At 36.7% G+C, this 16,611-nt stretch overlaps 1 protein-coding gene across 2 annotated transcripts in view; it reads right to left on the bottom strand.

Annotated features, from left to right (window-relative positions):
* The window catches only part of LOC140136932 (WD repeat-containing protein 5), a 52,447-nt gene extending 36,190 nt beyond the window's left edge, over window positions 1–16,257 (bottom strand). For both annotated transcript variants that reach the window (XR_011856790.1, XM_072158583.1), the window contains exon 1: window positions 16,016–16,257. The gene's annotated coding sequence lies outside the window, so the exon portion shown is untranslated. The remainder of the gene's footprint in view (window positions 1–16,015) is intronic.
* Window positions 16,258–16,611: the final 354 nt, after the last annotated feature.

Raw genomic sequence — 16,611 nt, 5'->3', positions numbered from 1 at the left:
CATCAATACAAATGTACTGGTCTCCCTGGAAGACCTGATTATAATTATATACATGAACATGATAATAACAAGATAGAAATATATATTATACAGTATGAAAAAACCAGACATAATACAAAACAAATTGCAGCAATGTTGAGCTCAAATTATTATACAAAACTTACAGACCAATTGCATTTTTGAATTCACCCAAACTCATTGAATTAAAATTGATACGAAGATTGGGAGGAAGCTTGTTCCAAGCAACTGAAGATCTTTTCCATAATGGAACAACCAAGCTGTTTTGAGATTGACCCCTTGTACATTTAGAATGTGTAGAATGAGTGAAGGCAAAATTAGTTAAGAAAGATACTCAGGAGCAATTTGTGTGAGACATTTAAAAGTTAAAATAAGTAATTGATGCTCCCATCTACAGCTAAGTTTAACCCAGTCCTGGTCCCTCATCATATTGTCTACTGAAGTTCTGATGTCTGCGGAGAGCAAAACACGGGCTAGCCTATTATGCAAAATTTGGAGCTCATTTTTGTGACTGACACTGAAATTGGACCAAACAGAACTGCAGTAGTCAAAATGAGGAAAGACAAGAGCTTGCGAAAGCATTTTGACAGTTTTCAAAGGAAGGTATTGCTTTACTCTCTGAATAACTCCTATACGCTTAGATATGTTAGAAGATAAATAATTTACATGTTCATTCCATGATAGATGTGAATCAAAGGTAACTCCTAAATATTTATACTTTTCCACTCTTTCAATTTGTTCATTTCCATAGACAAGAGAAACATTGTTAAACTTATGAAGAGCCTGTCTTGTTCCAAATAACATCAGTTTAGTTTAGAGTTAAATTGTTAGCCTAGAACCAATCAGCAATGTTATTCAGGTTAGCATTAAGATCATTTTGCAGAATATTGGGATCAGATGAACTAAGTAAAAGAGTTGTATCATCAGCATACATTACACACTTACAGTTAGAATTTACAGGCTCAGGCAGAGAGTTAACAAATACATTGAATAATAAAGGTCCCAAGATTGATCCTTGAGGGACACCGATACCAATTTCCTTAGAATCTGAAAGGGTAGAGTTTATATTTACTGCCTGAGATCTACCACTAAGATAGGAGTGAAACCAATTAATTGCATTACCTTTGATGCCATATGATTTAAGTTTAGAAATAAGAAGGTCATGGTTCACCGTGTCAAATGCCTTCTTTAAATCTAAGAAAATTGAACCTGTAACTTTACCATTGTTTATGTTATTGAGAATATGATCTGTTACATCTAAAAGAGCAGTGACTGTTAGTACTGTGATTTTTCCTGAAACCTGATTGACATGGATTCAAAATATTTTTACATGTGAGATAAAATACAATTGATCATGTACAGCACGTTCCAAAATCTTTGAAATACTTGCTCTTGGGTTTGGCACCCGATGGCATGCATGAACTTCATGATTGACATGAAGTTTTATTGTATTGACGTCTGAATTCACGCGGGTTGTTTCGTATATGCACAGTATGGAACTAGACATAGTGACTTCCCATATTAAAAGAGATTATTATAATAATGTAGGTATCCCAGGCAAACCTTAGTTAACACTAGTCAGCTAGTTAAAACACTAGTCAGCGAAATTCACCTAGACCGGGGCCCAAACACAATGGCTGCATATTTACATAGAAATTTGAATTTTTTTTTGAGAACAGGTCGGTGAAGGAATCCTACATAAATATGTTTTCTATACTTCACTTGCCAAATATATGATTTTTTATGGTGATGAGCTAGTCGCACATGGAATTTTAGAGGATTTTGATAGCAGTTCCATTAAAAAAGCTGCTATCGCCATGAGACTAAGATCTAGAAACACCCCTAAATGCTGTTTTGGGGAATTTTGCTAGCAGAATCTTTTTGATGAAAGTCAATCTTGACAAGATGTAACTTTGTTACGGAAAGTGCATGAGTGCTATGTCAAAAATGTTTTCAGTTTTGGCTTTCTTTACTCAAGGGCTTTAATTTGATATGTAAAATGATGCAGTTTTATGGCAAATTTGAATTCACCTAGCATACCTAAATAATGGACGTTCCCTTGGGTTGGACTTGAACGGTTTGTAATGTTGTTTACGCTCTCTCACAATGTAAACAAATGCAACAACTTGACCTGCTGAGTGCTGTTCTTCTCAAATTCAATCTCTGCCAAAAACTGCACTGACTTGGTCTTTTAGATAAGCTTGATGTTACTATGTGAATGTCATCGATGAGCAAATTCATCATATGGCTAGACTCGACTAGACATTTCGAGCAGCTCACGAGTCGGCAACAGTGCAGCACTAGTTCACCACGTAAACTTGTATGGCTCAAAATTCGGACCGCTCACCATTAAGTTTACTGTTATTTTAGCTGTGTCACGTCACATGCATGATGCTGGTGGGTACCAACCAAACTTCAGAAAAAAAAACCTCGATCACCGATAACGATGTGATATGGGACTTACATAGGATTACACAGAGATATTTCTTGCCAAAATTTGACCATTTCTAGGCAAGTTGGCCCTACTTTGTCTGCGTTATGTGAAAAAGGACAGTCTTAAGTAAGTATAAGTGCAATTTTTTTGCAACGCTTTTGATAGGCATGTTCATAAAATTTTGAAATTTAATAAATTCATCTAAAATTGCTTTCATTAAAAAGAGAATCATTTAACTTAAAAAATGAGGGGTCAATTATGTATGTAGGCCTATATAATTGACAATGTTAATATGTTATGAGGAAAAGTATGCTCGCCTGAATGTCCCAAAATGGGCCAAATTGTGTGTCCCAGCATAATATCAATGGCTTCCTATGCAGGTAGTAAATTTAACTAAAATGACATAGTCTCCATAAAAGCTTCCACGGAATATAGAACAGAAATGGCAAAGACGCCATGGAAACTCCTACAGAAATAGCTAAGTCGCCACGAGAGTGATCACGTGTATGAGGGCGGTATAACAAGTCTATTTTATTTTACGCCGTGGTGACTTTGTCATTTTTGTAAAAGTAGACACGGTAGTCTATTGACCCAGTCGCTTAAAACGTATTAAAATCGTATTACTGGTTGCTCATTATAGTCTTCAACATTCAAGAAAATAATGTGTTATTAAAAAAATTGTCTGAAGCAGGGCCGTAGATAAGCCGGGCCTGAAGATAAATAGTAACACATAATTGACAAAAATTGTTAAGTTAATTCATGTATAAACTGAAGGGACTTGTGTTAATATTGGCAACATTTTTCAACTTGAAAGGGATATACTCTTATTTGAGTAGATATGAAGCGAACAATATTATATTTACAATCAAATTTTACCCTCCTGTCTTTTACATTGCACACAATATAAATGATAGGTCTATACTTAATTATAATTATCCTCATGCTTTGTCTTCGTGACGAATCGGTTAGTGCTATAATAATACGCCTATAGGCCTACGTAAGATGCGTGATATATAGCATGACAAGACTATAAAAAAAGTATAAACCGACTCAGTATAAAGTAGGGCCATGGCCTATAATATTGAAATAGGCTTAAGGAATTGGAGCTAATTGGACAACAGCGTTTGTATGGTGTTTTTGTGGAGCCATCAGACACATCAAATTGCATTCTGAATACGAAGAATATCCTTATGATCAAATCATTTAGATTTTTTGGGTGGGTGTAGTTCTGTCCTGGCAAGAAGAAGTTTATGTTCGTTAAGTCGTAGTTCTGTACTGGCAAGAAGAAGTTTATGTTCACTAACAGCGTGTTTATACTGAGCGTACGGCTTTTTGACCCGCTATTTTCCGGGCACAAAATACCGATCATAATCCGGCCACCGTTACCCAGCTTGTTTCTACTGAGACAAGAAAGCGGGTCTCGCCGATGCACGGCATTTTTTTCCTGTAAACCGGAAGTACGGAAAACAGATTTCAACGAGCGCAAGGCATGACGGTTGTATCCTAAATTTAAATGTCTACGTATGGCAGCTCAATGAGCTCATGGCATAGGACCTAATCACAATTTAGTGTTTTCGTTAATCCAAATTGCATTAATTTACCAGTGGATCTAGTAATTGGCTATTATGATAATTAATTTACAGCCAAAATATAACCAACTCAGTAACTATAAAGAAGTAGGCCTAGAGTAAGTAAAGTCATATCCACTTTACTTCATCAAGTTCATACGAGTCACACATGTCATGCATGTGGCCACTGCCAGTGTATATATCAGAAAGAAGGAACCTACTACATTATACGCCTATAATGCCCCTACTTTAATACAAATAGAATATAAATCGCGTTATTTTTGCAACACACATGACCTCGACCCGGCAACCCGATCACACGGCTCGTTTCTACTGAGCGTATTACACGCTTTGACCGGCATGATCCACCTCAAGAGGTGGATCACGAAAAGCGACACATGACCCGGCATGACACGGCAACCGATTACCCAGATCGTTTCTACTGGGCTTGTTACCCGCCATGACCCGGCACGGCACGGCATGGCACGGAATTTGGCCCTCAGTAGAAACACGCAGTAAGTCATCTGACCCCGGGCCACCTCCCAGTGGTCATCTCAGGTCAAATTACTAAAAGTGTCCTGTGGATATGAAACTTGGTAGGTATACAGTCAACAGTTAAAGCTCATTTTTTGGAAGGTCACCCAGGGGTCATCTGAGGTCAAATTAATGAAAACTGTCGTATGGGCATGGAACTTGGTGGGTAGGCCCTACAGTCAACATTTAGAGCCAAATTTCTGGAAGGTCATTTTGGGGTCACCAGGGGTCTGAAGTCTAATTAGTAAAAACTGTCATATTGGGCATGAAACTTAGTGGGTACAGTCACCATCAGCCAGGTAATCGCGCCCGGCCGAGAACCGCCAAATATGGCTATTAAACCGCTTTGTAGGCCTAATGATTAATATATCATACCGCATGCAGTTGATAGCATCGTATTATCATGACTGTATGCCTAGTGTCTAGCAGATCGCTTGTTTACAAAGTTGTACTCAAAGTATTGTCATGACTATGCTAAAGAGCGGCCCATGCACAAAACTATGACTCCCAGATTTCTGATGGTATAATATTATAAGTTTTGTGGAGCCCCACAAAACTTTGGGTGTGGAGCAGGACGGGTACGGTGGGGGTGATGCCAGCGATTACGAAGTGTTCCTTTAAGATTGGCTATTAACTTGACACCAAAAGACCTATATATAAATCATACAGTGAACTTAGACTAGAGTCGTAGGCCTATACCGCAATTGAACACTTAAAATGCATGCTGTGACATGAACACTGCTGGGTCTAGGGCCTATACACTCGCATATTATAGCCTAATTTTCTATATTAAAAAGCATGATAGTACTTGCCATGTCATACATAATTAAAACTGGCTATACCATCTTATGGCCTTGGTGCAAGATGATGATGGGGGATGATGATGTTGATTATACGAAGTGCCCCTTAAGATTAGCGATCAACTTGGCACCAAAAGACCTATAAATTATATACTGAACCTGAAGAGGTACCGCAATTGAACTGCATGCTGTAGATACTGGGACTATAAGGGCATAATTATACACACTCGTATATATTATAATTTTCTAGTTCTAACACAGCATGATACATAATTAATACCATCTCTACTGAGATAGCACATGTAAGATTGTGTAGCTTGCTATCTACAGTAGATAGCACCGATGAGGGTTTCTGGTGGTACGGTATACAATGGTCTCAACTTTTTGGAGTAAGCATGTAAAGCGTATTCACACTAACAACAAAACCCACACACCCCACACATGTATACCTGCAGACCCCACGTTCATCAACTATATCTTCAATGTATAGGGCCTAATTTATAGCTTTTGATTTTGAGCGCAGAATTCAGAAAAATAGAGTTTGAGCTCACTTTACATTATTTTACACCCATGGCGACTTTGTCATTTTGGTAAAAGTAGACATGGTGACTTCCCTATTTTTGTAAAAGTAGCCACGGTAGTCTATCAATCCAGTCGCTTTGAAACGCTTGTTGAAAATCGTAATGCTGGTTGCACTATTCGAATCCTCGAAACTACTGTTTTGTGCGACGATATAATTATCCTCTATTATTTAGTCATAAGTTCTTATTTCAGTAGATATGAACCAAACAATATTATTGAATATTATTGATAATAGAATTATACCCCCGCTATTGTTGCTATTGTATATGCATATAGTGCGGCATTTGCATATGAGCTGATTACCTTGGTCAAGTTGATCAAATTTCCTGGTTTCCGACCACTTCAAATCATGATACTCTATAATTAAAAGCTCTTATATCAGTAGATATGAACCAAACAATATATATTATTGATAATCGAATTATATCCTCCTATTGTTAATTAATTAATTTATTTATTAACCATATTTAAGCAGGGTAACCTACTCAACAAATATTACAATGTTGATTTTCAGTAGGGCCCTGAGACAAACATATAAAAGCATTAAATACACGTAGAATATACATTATACATTATTAAAAACCATAAGAAATTGAGCTTACATAAACATTACACAGCATTAAAATACCTTATATAAATATTATACAGCATGAAAACCAAGTTTTTGTAATTAATAATAATTGAAAGAGAAACACGAAGTATTTAAAACATTTGACATGTATGAGCTGCAGAATTAGTTGTGCTACAATTTCAGGTCTTCTTTGAGTTTCTTTTTGAATTGCATTAGTGAGTTGACTTGACGAATATCTTTCGAAATAACATTTCATAATACGCTACCTTTGTATTGGAAAGAGCTTTTACCATAATTTGTATTGCACTATGGAACATATAAATCGCCATTTACACTACCTCCAGTGTTAACAGAATGAATGATTGTTGCTATTATATAAAATTTGCATACTGAATCACGTCACACTTTCTTGATTGTGACCACCGACCACTTTATCCTCCATATGCTATAATAGACATATAATAAGAATAATTATAATACTATATAATATAATATAATATAGGCTATAATATAATATAGGCTATAATATAATATATAATACAATATAATATAATATAATATAATATAATATATAATAATACAAATTATGACATGAAAATGTAATACAAAGTGAGATGTGGACATTACTAAATCATTAGAAAAAAAACATTAATGAACCTAACATAACTTGATAATGGAATATACAACCTCAATATGTAGGCATATCATGATATATGAAACTGTTAAGTTAAGTAGGCCAAAAAAATACCGTTTATAATAGTGAAATAATTATACGCCTAATCAAGGTTTAGGCTATGCAAGGCCTATATCGTACGGTATGTAAGCTGCAATATATTTTGGGCAAATATTTGTGCGAAATACGACACTTTAAAATAGTATTTTGTTTAGAATGTTTGCATCTAGTTTTCAAAAATGTTTTGACTGTTATTTAAACGATTTTATACCCTTTATAAAACCGGACATTTTAACGTTTTTTGTAAAAGTGTGTTTGTTGGGTAGTGTACTAGGCTCAAATAATCATGGGTCAAAATGAACATTGAGTCGCCAAATCCCGGTGCGTCTCTGTCTCACGCCAAGCAATTCCAAAAGTTGACAGCCCTGTTATGAGGCCCAAAAGTTTCCATAATTCCAGGGTTCAGACCAACCTTAAAAGGATGCACAAAGGATTGAGGTTTGGTGTGAATTTACTTTAACAGCAAGTAACAGGATTTGATCAACTTTGAAATTCCAACCCTGTATAAGCAGCCATTTTGGATTTATGCAAATTAGGTACTGTTCCACTACTTGGATTTTCGGGGACTTCTTTTAATAATAATGTTTTTTGATATTTATGGTGATTAAATGGATTCTGTTGCAATTAGTGATGGGTTAACCCCTTACTCATCTTAATTTGATTGGCCTACTAGACCGTGTTCCAACCAGCAAGTTTGCGTAAAAGTTGACAACCAGCTTTTTTTTTAATTGGGTATACTGAATTTGATTCAATTGTCTGCCAGGCAGAATTTTGAGACTGTGACCCTCAAAAAGACCCAATATGATAGTATATAGGGGGCAAATTTGATACCAAGAACACTTTCCAAGATGTCAAATTATTCATCCATCCCAAGGATCCCAGAAATGTTTGTGCGCATACAATCTACAGTTAAGAAGTTATGGGACACAAAAGGTCCAAGTTCGAATTGCTTGTTGTGAATGGGTCCAAAGTTGCTCCCACTTTAGTAAAAATCAAGACAAATTGTTCATCTAGCTTAGAGGCTTCAGAAAATGAAAAGTTTGCACTATCTACCATGTCTAGTTAGTATGTTACACGGCAAAGAGTTAAATAATGTTGGATTCAATAGGATTAAATATTTATTTATCATCTCTCTTCTGAACTTTACATAGTAACTATTCTTTCCCTGAATCACTTGAACTTGAGGAACAGTTTGCCCCCACTTAAACAAAAAATGGAGCAACTTTCATTTTTCAACCGGCCTGTACAACATGCAAATTGAATTGATCTTAGACATGCTGAGCTTCATAACTTAGTAACTATTATTATGTTCTATGTGCAGAGATGTTACTTACATTTTTGTGATCTTTAGGCCCAGACGAAGATTTTGATATGTTTTTAGTGAATTTGGAGCATGTTTTAAATGTTGTATTAAATTTTGTGCTATCGCATATTTTCTTTGGACTGAAATGCTTAAGGGGGTACTACACCCCTGGCCAACTTTGTGCCTATTTTTGCATTTTTCTCAAATTATAGCGCATTTATATCGCGTTGTTAGTGATGGCAGTGTGAAGATAAAAGTCTAAGTTAGAAAACCTTCTCACACAGACCAATACGTATGAGCTTTGAGTTACACCACCCTCAGGATTGGAATTAGATAAATGCACTGTGTAGAACACCGGATTGTAAAGTAAACTTTATAAAGCTAATGATTATGATATGTACTTTTAAGTGTATGTAGCTGGGATGAAAAACACAAAAAAAAATTAGGTCTTTTCGGGAAAAAAAATGTCTATTTGAAAGTTCACAATTTTCAATTGATCGGCTTGGTCGGCTTTTCATCCCAGCTACATACACTTTAAGTACATATCATTAGATTTAATATAAAGTTTACTTCAAGGCAGACTTGTAGTACCCGTACTCGGGTCCCAATTTCCAATGTCCTCGGACCTGTACTCATGCCAGATTTTTTTGAACACCCTATATGTGAATTAGATATTTATACATGTATAAAAGTAATGCCAGTTTTAGCCAAAGGAAATTTTACATTAAGTGCTCTGGTATTTTTTGTGTGACAGGAGAGAACATCAGACATATCAAATTGAATTCTTCTGATATCAAATAATATTGATTTTCTAAGGTTTTTTTCCAATTTCTTATTTTATTAAGTACTTTGAACATCAAACAAAAACAATCTTATAATAAATCATGCAATTTATTTTTATACATGTTACAGTCTTCGAGTTTTCCCTTATATGCCTTAAAAAGTTGTTTAAACCCCACGGAATTGCATGACACACATATTCCACTGCATAAATTAAAAGCTTGTTAAATTCTTAATTGCTTAAGTTTAAAATTAAGATTAACACTATGAAAATGCAGTTGTACTAAGTTAGATGCACCAAAGTGCAGAAATTCTTAATGCACACCAACTTCCCATTGGAATTACACAGAGCTCCTCCACCTCCAATAGTGGGCCTGCAAATTATCACGATGTGTTTTAATAATTTATTTCCTAATAATATTTTTGAATAATTTATCATTTTGTATGTTTTTGTGCAATAGTGGTCTTGATGATATGTTTAATAATTTAAATATAACTTGTACATAAATCATATTATAACGTTTTATTGTGAAAGATGTATGGAGGATGTGTGTTGAGAGGGTGAGAGAGGAGTGCATGTGAGAGCGTGACTGTATGAGGAAGAATGCAGGGTTACTATTTTATTTATTATATATATTTTGTTTTTTAGTAAAAGATCGTATTAATTTTAGTTTTTAGTCTATGTACACTAATATATTATATTTTATATTAACTTGGGTTTGTTAGTAATATTTTTAATATCCACACGGACATGTGGAAGAACAATACTGTATTGAACATGTTTTTACCGTGTATAAATAAATATTTGTGTATATTCTCAGTCATCCAGGTAAATAAAAATATCAATTTGATTTAATTACAGTCTTCGAGTTTTCCCTTATATGCCTTCGAGTTTTCCCTTATATGCCTTAAAAAGTTGTTTAAACCCCACGGAATTGCATGACACACATATTCCACTGCATAAATTAAAAGCTTGTTAAATTCTTAATTGCTTAAGTTTAAAATTAAGATTAACACTATGAAAATGCAGTTGTACTAAGTTAGATGCACCAAAGTGCAGAAATTCTTAATGCACACCAACTTCCCATTGGAATTACACAGAGCTCCTCCACCTCCAATAGTGGGCCTGCAAATTATCACGATGTGTTTTAATAATTTATTTCCTAATAATATTTTTGAATAATTTATCATTTTGTATGTTTTTGTGCAATAGTGGTCTTGATGATATGTTTTAATAATTTAAATATAACTTGTACATAAATCATATTATAACGTTTTATTGTGAAAGATGTATGGAGGATGTGTGTTGAGAGGGTGAGAGAGGAGTGCATGTGAGAGCGTGACTGTATGAGGAAGAATGCAGGGTTACTATTTTATTTATTATATATATTTTGTTTTTTAGTAAAAGATCGTATTAATTTTAGTTTTTAGTCTATGTACACTAATATATTATATTTTATATTAACTTGTGTTTGTTAGTAATATTTTTAATATCCACACGGACATGTGGAAGAACAATACTGTATTGAACATGTTTTTACCGTGTATAAATAAATATTTGTGTATATTCTCAGTCATCCAGGTAAATAAAAATATCAAGTTGATTTAATTAAAATCTAGTCAACTGGACTTACTATTTATTGACTGGCGGCGTTTCACATCCTATCCTGGATGCTTCCTCAAGCCGTCTGATTTTTCGGCGGCGATTGGTCAGTGACCCGTGACGGGGTCACAGAACTGAGACGTCGAGGGATCTTTTGGATTGCAGAACGGCTTGAGGAAGCATAAATAATAAGTAAGTAAATAGTAAGTCCAGTTGACTAGATTTTAATTAAATCAACTTGATATTTTTATTTACCTGGATGACTGAGAATATACACAAATATATCGGTAACCAATTTGGCAAGGATTGCCTAAATTCGGTGAGAACTTTGAGAAAACGTCGAGGAAACTAGCGGACTATAGAAATCAACTACGGTTCAATTTGCGTTGCCTGCATTCAAACGTAACACCCCGCAGTTTATGGATTAAACCTCTCGTAAAGGGATACAAGGCTGAGAAAATCATAGCCAAAGCTCAAAAGGATTTATTAAACGAACGTGTTCGCCAGACGAATTTTACGATAAATGTCTTGAAAAATAAAGTGAGTGAGATTTCTGATAATTTGCGTGACCGGTTACCAGGTGATGTTCATGATCGCGTGTCACAGTTCACGGCGCAGTCGCAATTGACACAACACCAGAAATCGAAAGAGAGACAGCAAAACAAATACGCAAGGCTGCAGAATTCTGCACCGTCTACACGGCGGTCGAGGTCGGACTTGGATAAGAACTGGAGAAATAATGATGGATTACATCCAGATAGTGATTTAAAAGATAGATGGGTGAAGAACCTATCTAGTAGACCGCTCAGTGTTGTGGAGAGAGATGTACTCATGAAGGGCTTGAATTATTCGATGGCGCCGGATCGCATCCCCATGTGGAATTAATAACAGCAACAGAGTCAGCCATTAAACACAACAATTTGGATACATCGACAGCGGACGAGTTGAGAACAAAAATATCATCGTGTTTAGTTAACGCTAAGGTTCCGAACTCTAACCTGAATAAAGAGCAACAGGAGGCTGTTAATTCGCTTGGAAAGGATAAGGACATCTTTATCTTACCAGCTGACAAAGGCAGATGTACCGTTGTGTTGGACAAGGGTGATTACGACAAGAAAGTGAGTGAATTATTGAGTGATTCTAAGACCTATGAACTCCTTAAAAGGGACCCCACCAGTGGATATAAAAAGAAAGTGATCGATTGTCTACAGCAGCTTGAGAAATCGGAGGTTATTGACAGACCCTTGTATTACAAATTATACCCGGGGGAGTCGGTTCCTAAATTCTACGGGCTACCAAAGACCCACAAACAGCACGCCCCCTTACGACCGATCGTAAGCAGCATAGACTCTGTTACCTACAATGTCGCCAAACACCTAGCATATAATCGGTCCATTGGTCGGTAAGTCGCAACACCACATCGTTAATTCCAAAGACTTTGTTGAAAAAATCAAGGACATTCAGTTGGAAGAAGGGGAGACTATTACATCATATGACGTGTCTGCCCTCTTCACATGTGTTCCACCGGATGAAGCCGTTGATGTTGTGAAGGAGTTTCTGATCAACGACAACACGCTAAGCGAAAGAACAAAGCTTAATCCTGATCAAGTATGTTCATTGTTAGAACTTTGTTTGAACACTACATATTTCGTATACAATGGAAACTTCTACAGACAACGCCATGGCTGTGCCATGGGTTCCCGGTTTCTCCGATAGTTGTGAACTTATTTATGGAACGCTTTGAACGCCGAGCCTTGAGTCGTATCACGGGTACAGCGCCATCGCATTGGTACCGTTACGTGGATGATACCTGGGTAAAGATCAAGGAAGATCAGCTTGTTCCATTTTTTGCGCACATCAACAACGTGAACCAACACATCAAGTTTACGCAGGAGGAACCTAAGGACGGAAAACTCGCGTTTCTGGATTGCCTCGTCAGTATCCAAAGTAATGGTGAACTGATCACTTCTGTGTACAGAAAAGACACTCACACGGACCAATATCTCCTATTTGACTCTCACCACCCATTAGTCCATAAACTAGGGGTTATCAAAACGCTATTCCATCGTGCGGACACTATTTCATCGAATGAAGACGCTAAGACCAAGGAACACAAGCATTTGAAATCTGCACTTGGTGCTTGTGGATATCGCAAATGGACATTTGAGAAAGCGCTTCATAAGCCAAAATCGCCAACAAAGGACGACGCTTCACATACTGCAACAGCAGGGGAAGAGAAACGACGACACAACGTCACCATCCCCTATGTGTCAGAGCTCTCCGAGAAAATTCGCAGAATTTTTAGAGGATACCAAATCCCTGTCTCCTTTAAGCCCACCAACACACTGAGGCAAAAACTTGTTCACCCTAAGGACAAAGTCCCGAAAGACAAACAGAATAACCTTGTCTACGCTATCCCATGTACAGACAATGGATGCAAGGACTTATATATAGGGGAAACCAAGCAACCGCTGGCTAAGCGCATGTACCAGCATAGAAGAGCAAGCGCTTCCGCTTGCGGAGACTCGGCTGTATACTCGCACCTCAATAGTACCAACCACACATTTGACAACAAGGACGTTGTCATATTGGACAGAGAATCGCGGTGGTTTGAAAGAGGTGTGAAAGAGGCGGTTTATGTGAAGCGGGAGGAGCCATCTCTGAACAGAGGAGGAGGTCTACGCCACAACTTGGCGGGGGCCTACAGTTCTGCAATCCAAAAGATCCTCGACGTCTCAGTTCTGTGACCCGTCACGGGTCACTGACCAATCGCCGCCCGAAAAATCAGACGGCTTGAGGAAGCATCCAGGATAGGATGTGAAACGTCGCCAGTCAATAAATAGTAAGTCCAGTTGACTAGATTTTAATTAAATCAACTTGATATGTGTAAAAATAAAGCTATTATTATTATTATTATTATTACTTCCTCCACCACCCGACTAATTAACTTGATTAATTAAGCTTGCTTGTGATAACAGTCAAAGGTCAGCTCATCCAGCACCCCCGTTTCCTGTTTCATTGTTATGCAAATAGCGATCGATCAGCGTGGTGACTTTGCCTGTTTGGTAATAGTTTCCGTGGACATTTCAAAAGACACCATAGCGTCCTTCACGATCAATATCCGTGGTGACTTTGTGCTTCTTGATTTTTCTTCCGTGGAGACTTTGTCGGTTTGGTAAAAGTTTCCATGGAAAGTACCGTGGTAACTTCCTACTTTTTGCTCTCATTCCTAGCTCTCCTATGACTATGTCATAACATGTGTGACTGTGTGTATGTATTTTATGGCTAAATTTTTGAGCACGAAGGGCCATTTTACAAAACTTTCGCAAATGTTTCATGAAATGTGGCTTTCATTACTTGATAGTATCAAATATTATTCAAATGCAGATTTTCTAAAAATCATGCAGGTTGGAGTTTTGCACTTTTGAGGGTCAAAATCCAAATTTTCTTCATTTTCCTATTGGATTACACAGTTAAGACAGGAGCTTGGATCACAAGTAAGCTTAATGAAGACCGCCCTCACATGTTCAAAATGTGATCATGTCTACTTTTGATGTTTTGATGTTTCGGGAGACTGGGAGGGTTCATAATAAAAAAATGATGGAGCCTATTCTTGATTAAAGGCCCATTCAGTGATTTGCTCATCCGGACGATCGTAAAAATCATCAAAATTCAGATTTTGGTACCTTTGTAATTGGCATAGATGTGCTAACATAGCCTGCTAGTGGTTCGGTCGAAAGCCGTGTATTTTAGACAAACATGATTCTGGACTTTTGATACTGACAGTACAAAAAGTCCGACTCGAGATCGAAAGAAGCTCACTCTCCACGCACCAACACGCTTATGTATTGTTTCTACTACTTATTACATCAGTAGCTACTATTTTAAACAAAATACACAATTTTAACTGTTTTTCATATTTGAATTGACCATTAGTTTGCCTCGGTGACCTTTAATATTGCTTATTTTGTTTTCTACTACAAAAATTAAGCGTCTGTTTTAAGGGTTTTAAATCAATTTAGACTCTACTTCCCCGTGTTAGAAACACTGGACTAGGAAGTTTTTCCAGTCGATTGGTGGCGACTGTACTGAAAATCTCGATTTTCTCGAGTCGATCTGAGTTGAAGTAGAAAACCTTTCTAAAACTTCTGTTTTTGACTAATTTGTCGATGTATTCAGGGGAAAAGTGGTTTAATGAAATTCTGTAGACTTATTCTTTATTTCTAAGCAACTCTGACAAATTTCCATTTTTTTAATGTTCCTGTGAAATCACTGAAAAAAGGGCCTTTGAGTGACTGTGTAATATTCCTTCACCACATTCATTGACATTGCCGTACGGTAACAGTCTTATACGATGGACAGATAGTTATGATAGTATCAGTTTGTAGGTATCCTAGGTGAATTCAAATTTGCCATCAAATTGCATCGTTTTATATATCAAATTAAAGCCCTTGAGTAAACTAAGCCAAAACTGAAAACCTTTTTTCATAGCACTTTCCGTAGCAAAGTTACATCTTGTCAAAGATTGACTTTCATCAAAAAGATTCAGCTAGCAAAATTCCCCAAAACGGCATTTTGGGGTGTTTCTAGATCTTAGTCTCATGGCGATGGCAGCTTTTTTAATGGAATAATGGAACTGCTATCAAAATCCTCTAAAATTCCATGTGCGACTTGATTATCACCATAAAAAATCATATATTTGGGTCAAGTGAAGTATAGAAAACATATTTATGTAGGTTTCCTTCACCCACCTATTCTCGAAAAAATTTCAATTTTTTATGTAAGTATGCATTGTGTTGGGGCCCCGGTCTCGGCGAATTCGCTGACTAGTAAATGTGTTAACTAAGGTTTGCCTAGGTTACCTACAGTTTGTGAATGAGGACATCGTATAAGTTCCTTGTACTAGTGCAGCACTGAGTGAGGTAAGTCTGACTGCCTGTTATATAATGACCTCTGCTGTTTGTTCTTAAATCATGACTTCAACTTCAAGTCTTCATGTGTCATGTGTGTTTATTATGAGACTTTCCGGATATTGGTGGGAACCTCCTCGAATAATTGATAGTGCTTATAGAACACATGAAGTACTCACCAAATGATCTTAATTGATTGTCTTCGTCTGTGCCTTATATTATACGTAGAAATGGCAGGAAAGTAATAAATATATCTCTGAATATTGAACAGTTCACCCCGCGAAATCTTCACAGAAAATGGCGTGCATAGACTGAGGTCAAAGGTCAGCACACATGCGTGCAGAAAATTAAATGCCAATTTGGCAAGCGGACCGTTGGGTGGTAACTGGGAAACTAACTTAGCATATTTGACAAGATTTTCGGGCACCCTTTACGCTGAAATTTAAACTGGGTATAGTATATTATTCATAAAATACTTGGAAGTACTTAAAACGATTGATCAATGTCTAAAAGAACCTGATAAATGCAATGAAATTAGATATGTTTGTCATGTGACCATTTGTGACCAATCACCAATCGAAAAATATTACTCGGCTTCGCTTCGACTTCGTTTTGTACACGATGGTGTTGTTTTAGCACTTAGTACAGCAGAAATAATGGATAAAACTGTTCCTGGATTGAAAATAACTGTACCTTAATGTTCCTTGTGTAGTATAGAGTGACTGCTCAGGCAATATTGAATCACAGAGATGTGTAAAAGTTGTAAAAACGGACA

Source organism: Amphiura filiformis, chromosome 17, assembly GCF_039555335.1.
Source record: "Amphiura filiformis chromosome 17, Afil_fr2py, whole genome shotgun sequence".
Lineage (NCBI taxonomy): Eukaryota > Metazoa > Echinodermata > Ophiuroidea > Amphilepidida > Amphiuridae > Amphiura > Amphiura filiformis.
The sequence above is the reverse complement of the archived record's forward strand: the minus strand, read 5'-3'. Positions and strand labels throughout refer to the sequence as shown.